The sequence below is a fragment of the Mastomys coucha genome, unplaced genomic scaffold (assembly GCF_008632895.1).
Source record: "Mastomys coucha isolate ucsf_1 unplaced genomic scaffold, UCSF_Mcou_1 pScaffold5, whole genome shotgun sequence".
In the NCBI taxonomy this organism is placed as follows: domain Eukaryota; kingdom Metazoa; phylum Chordata; class Mammalia; order Rodentia; family Muridae; genus Mastomys; species Mastomys coucha.
The window spans coordinates 65,312,899-65,318,579 of NW_022196911.1; positions in this window are offsets into that span (position 1 = coordinate 65,312,899).

The window sequence follows — 5,681 nt, forward strand, 5'->3', positions numbered from 1 at the left end:
TCTAGGTTGACCCATTAAAGATGGGGCTGCATAGAGGAAACATTCTTTGTTATATTTATGGGGTTGTGGACAGAATTTTGTCTATTTGATTTGTTTCATTTTTTCCAGACACCGTTTCTCTATGAAACTACAGCTGTCCTGGAACTCAATCTGTAGAACAGGCTGGCCTTGAACTCAGAGAGCTGCCTGCCTCTGCCTCCCAAGTGCTGGGACTAAAGGCGTGCACCCTCACTACTCAGTGTAGACAGAATCTTTTCAAGAGTTTGCTGGATGAGGGATGTCGTATGAATAGTTACTGTTGGATTTCTTTGTGTGCCACTTTGCAGGATTTGAGGGAGTCTTGGCAAATATTGTGGCTAAGAAAACAGAAATGTGACCCCAGAGAGACAAGCTGGAGAAATGAAGATGAGCATTTAATTTCAGAACTTGACAGATAAGCTACTTGCTGGCACTAGCTATGATGCCATCCCCACGTCTGTCTGATTATCTGAGAACCACACACACACACACACACACACACACACACACACACACACACTCTAGAAGGCTAAGGTGGGGGTCCTAAGAGTTCTTAAATCCTCAACATTTGCAAAAGAGCAGTTTCTGTGGCCACCCCTGAGCAAAGATAAGAGATGGCTGCAAAAGACCAACCTAGGAGAAGGGATTCCAGGGAGGACATGCTATCCAGCAGTCAAAGCAGAGGTCACTGGACTGCTGGCTGTCACATAAACTTGTGACTCTGGATTGCCCAGTGCAATTATCCATACGGCATCCTGACCCAAGAGGCTCACCCTTGCAAGCCTGGGGGTGTGGGAGTCAGGGGTCTGAGTGCCAGGAAAGCTCCCCATGGTTCTGCCATCTTGTTGCTTTACAGGGGGACTTTCAGATAATTCTCTTAGTTTGGTTCTGTGTAGGACGAGGCTATGCTGATGTTCTCTGTCAGGAGCCAAAAGGAGAAATCAAGGAGCTGAGGCAGGTGTCTTAATAAGTCTGGGTCAGAGGAGTTGAGTTCTTCACCTAGCAGGGGTACATCTCCCAGCTTTGTTTCTTTGTTACTAAGTTTCCCAGGCCGGCCTTGAACTTGTCATCCTGCTACAGCGTCCTGAGCGCCAGGATTACAAATGTGCACCATCATACCAGGCTCAAAGTCTGCATTATTATTACTGCTTTTAATTAAAAAAAAAAAATTAAATTCACTCGTGTGTGTGTGTGTGTCTATGCGAGTGTATGCCACATGCTCGTGGATGCCCCAGGAGAACAGAAGAGTGGTGGGTTCCCTGGAGCAGGATTACAGATGCTTGTGAGCTGGGTGCTTGTTAGTGTGGATGCTGGGACTCAAACTTGGGTCCTCTGGCTAGGTGCTCTAAATCTCCCATCCATCTCTTCAGCCCCTGTTGTCTTGTTGTTGTTTTTTCTCCTTTTTTCAATTGCTTCTTAGATTTCATGCGTGTGTTTGTGTGTACTCAGGCACCCATGCACAAGTGTGTGCAGACCAGCATGCATGCATACACCAAGGTACATGTGTAGGGGTCAGAGGCCAACTCGGGAGAAGATTTTCTGTTTCCACCATGTGGGTTCCAAGGATCAAACTCAGGTTTCTATGCCTTGGTGGCTAGTATCAAAGAGATGGCTTGCCACCTCGTTGTTTTGCTTTATTTTGGGGGGTGAGGGTGGGAATTGGGGGAGGGTCTCAGGTTCCCAGCCTGGTCTCAATCTCGTTATGTAGGCAAAGGTGACCTTTAACTCCTGGTCCTTGTGCCTCCATCTCCCAAGTGTTGGGATCGGTCCCCGCCTTCCGTTATTTTTAAGTGATGTGAACGATCTGTGTACCTGACAAATTTGCACATTGAGAAATTCACGTGGTTAAAAAAGTTGCTTCCTCATCTGAGGGAGTGTGGTTAGTAGTGTGAAGTATGTTATTTCAAGTCTACAGAGAATGTTTCCCTGTGTTCCCTCACCAAACCTAGGGCCATGGGCTGGGCAGATGCTCTGCTACTTGAACTGTGTCCTCAATTCCTTTGGTCCCTTGAGGCAAATTGGAAAAAAAAATTATTTTTGAGACAGGGTCTTTGTATATCTCTCTGGCTTTCCCGGAGCCCATTAAACAAACCAAATCTGGCCTCAGACTCAGAGGCCCATCTCTCATTTGACGGGATTAAAGGCATGCATCTCTGTTCTTGGCACTGGATTGAAAATGTTTTAATCTAAAAATTCTAAAATGATTTATTTTATGTATGTGAGTGCACTGTCACTCTCTTCAGACACACCAGAAGAGGGCATTAGATCTTATTATGGATGGTTGTGAGTTACCATGTGGTTGCTGGGATTTAAACTCAGGACCTCTGGAAGAGCAGTCAGTGCTTTTAACCGCTGAGCCATCTCTCCAGCCCCTGATTTAAAATGTTTATGTGCGAGGCTGGAGAGGTACCTCAGAGGTTAAGAGCATGTGTTGGTCTTGCAGAGGACCCAGGTGCAATTTCCAGTACCCATGTGGTGCTTCACAACCATCTATAATCCTAAATCCAGGAGATCAAACAGGCACGCACACAGTAAACATACATGCATGCAGGCAAAAAATTCATATGCACACACAGTAAAATAAATTTAAAAAATAAAAAGTTTATATGTATGAGTGCTTTGCCTGCATGTGCTTCTGGGCACCGTGTGTGTGTGTGTGTGTGTGTGTGTGTGTGTGTGTGTGTGCCCGGTTCCCTCAGAGGCCAGGAGAGGGTGCCAGGTCCCTGGCACTGGAATTATAGATGGTTGTGAGCCGCCACATGAATGCCATGAGTCAAACCCAGGTCTTGTGTAAGAGCAGCTGGTGTTCTTAGCCACAGAGCCACCTCCCCAGCCTCAGAAGGCAGAGAAGCGACCAAAACTCCTAAGTTGACCTGGATTCAAACCCCAGCTTCTCTTTCCTTACCCTGTTTTATGTTTTTCACCAAGTCCTCATTGGATCGTCTTTTGGTGCCCGTGTATGTTTTACGCCTCCAGTTTCAGGGAACTTGGGTCCATCAGTGGGGATGAAAAAAAAAAAAACAGAATGAAAACAGATGCAGATAATTAGAATCGATGAGTGCTATTAAGCAAACAAAGTGACGGTTGGACATCTGTCCGGGGCTAGTTTAGGCATGTGGCCTCCCTTGGAACAAGGCTGTATTGAAAAATAAACAAAGACAGGTGGTGGAGTGTGCTTAAAAGAACATCAACAAGTAGGGTTTAGGTGTGGAAACATGGAGGGCAGAGGAGGGCACGGGGAAGAGCAGCCTGGAGGGAAGCAAGCAGGATCTGGTTCAAAGGCCTTTACAGGCATTCTACCTCAAGTGCCGTGGGAAGCTGTCAAAGGGGCTGGAGAGATGGCTCAGTGAGAAAAGGTGTGTGTTGACAAGCCTGGTGACATGAGTTCAAATCCTCATAGGGGACCCATATGGTGGAAGGAAAGAAGTTGTCTTCTGACCTCTGTGTGCTCACATTCACACAGTAAATAAATGTTTAAAGACAAAACAAAACAAAACAACAAACAAAAGGAGAGAAGCTATCTGAGTGGCAGGATTCTATTTTGGCAAGAGGGCTCCAGATGCCAGGCGAGAACATACAGCAGGAGGCGATAGAGAACGCAGAGGTAATTGCCTGCATTGATAAGAGAGTGTCTTTGACCCTTTGGGCAAGAAGCCTAAGCCCACAGCCTGTTTCCCTACCTGTAAAGCGGCAGCAATAACTGCCTACCTAGCTGTGTCCTTAAGAGGACTACATGGCACTGTGCCTGTAAAGCCCTTAGCCCTGGATATGGTGCTCAGTAGGAAGTGGTCATGTGGTACGAGATTGGCTCTTCACTTATTGGATAAACCTGAATGTTACATAAAACCCAAAGCATTCTGTATTTTAAAACCTTTTCTTAAATCGTCACCCTCTGAAAGGAAAGAGACAGAAAGATTTGAGCCACAGAACTCCCAATTGCTCTAAAGGCCGAAAACTTGGAGTGAACCTGGGTTGGAACGAGTGACATTGGGTGAGGGGCAAGGCGGGTTGGAGAGGGACTCTGATGGACTTGGGTAGCTCATGCTTCTTTTGTCTCCAAAGGAGGGTCCTGTCAACTGTAGAGTTGGGACACTAAGGCCCCTGAAGAGGTCTCAGCTCCAACTGTTCAGCTGGTGCAGGGGCGCATCTCCTCACCCTGGCTGTCCCTCTCTTCCCTCAGCGTTACCTCAGCCACATAGCCAGCATTTATCACATAAGCTGTCTGGCTTCAGCTCAGCTCTGGCTCTACCCGACTGTTCCCAGCTATGGGGCTCACAGGGATTCAATGCTGGGTCACCTCATTTCAGGATCTTCTGGAGGCCAAGGGTGCTGTGGGGCTTGACATACAGTTTCTCTTCTTTAAGCCGAGGGCAAGGGCAAGGTAGTGTTATCATACATGACCCTGGAAGTGCACACGACTTGGAAGGCAGCTCAGGATGGAGGTCTCTTTTGTGAAACAGAAGGGGTATCTGAGCTCAGACATTATGTTTCCAGGGCCCCAACTTTGCTTTCTGTAGTGTGCAGAGCCCCTGGATCTGGTCCATGGATCCCCATGCCCTTTCTGGACCTGAGGAGGTTTCTAACCCATGGAGGTTTGAATGAGAATGGCCTTCCTTATAAAGGCTCATAGGTTTGAATGTTTCATCCCTAGTTGGTGGAACAGTTTTGAGAAGAATTAGGTGTGTCACTGTTAGGGGAGGTGTGTCACCCGGCCGGGGGGTGGGGGGAGTGGACAGGCTTTGAGGTCTAAAAATCCCACCCAGTCTTGCTCTCTCTGTCTCCTGTTTGTGGATCAGATGTGAGCTCCCTCTCTGCTGCTGCTCCAGCATCATGTCTGCCTGCTGCTGCCATGCTCCCTGCCATGTTGATCATGGGCTCATCCTCTGAAACTATAAGCAAGCCCCTAATAAATTTTATATATATAAAATTTGCCTTGGTCATGGTGTCTCTTTACTGTGAGAGAAAAGTAGCCAAGACACAATCCAACTCTTGCTGGGCTGCTGTGCTGGTGAGAAGGAGGAACCAGCACTGAGCACACAGCACTCAGCTCTTGCAGAACTAAGTACAACCGACTCGTCATCTTTAACTTGGACAAACCGTTGAGACGGGCATAAATCCAGCTTTTCAGATGAGCCCAGAATGGTCTTGATAACAGCCCTCAGGCTTCTCCCACACCCCCTTCTGGGGGCCTCCATCCTTCTCCCACACCCCCTTCTGGGGGCCTCCATCCTTCTTCCACACCCCCTTCTGGGGGCCTCCATTCTTCTCCCACACCCACTTCTGGGGGCCTCCATCCTTGGCACCTCTTGCTTATCCTTAGCTTTCCCTTGCTTACCCTGGCCCACTCCTTCTCAGCTTTGTAGCTGTCTGGGCCTCTCCCAACCTGAAAAATCTTCCTTGTTTCTACTTGTCCCCAAAGGAGACTTATTTCTCTCTTTCTTGTTGGTCTCCTGCAGCTCCAGCGGGCAGCACTGGAGCTCATTCTTTGCCCTCCTCTGGTCAGGGACTTCATCTACATTTGCTGCTGCTGGAAAAAGATACCTGGGAAGGTAAAGGAGGAAAGGTTTGCCCTGGCTTAGGGTTTCAGTGGGCTCCATCCATGGTTGGCTGGCTTGGTCGCCTTGGGCCTGTGATGAGGTTGAACATCATGGCACTGTAGGGGG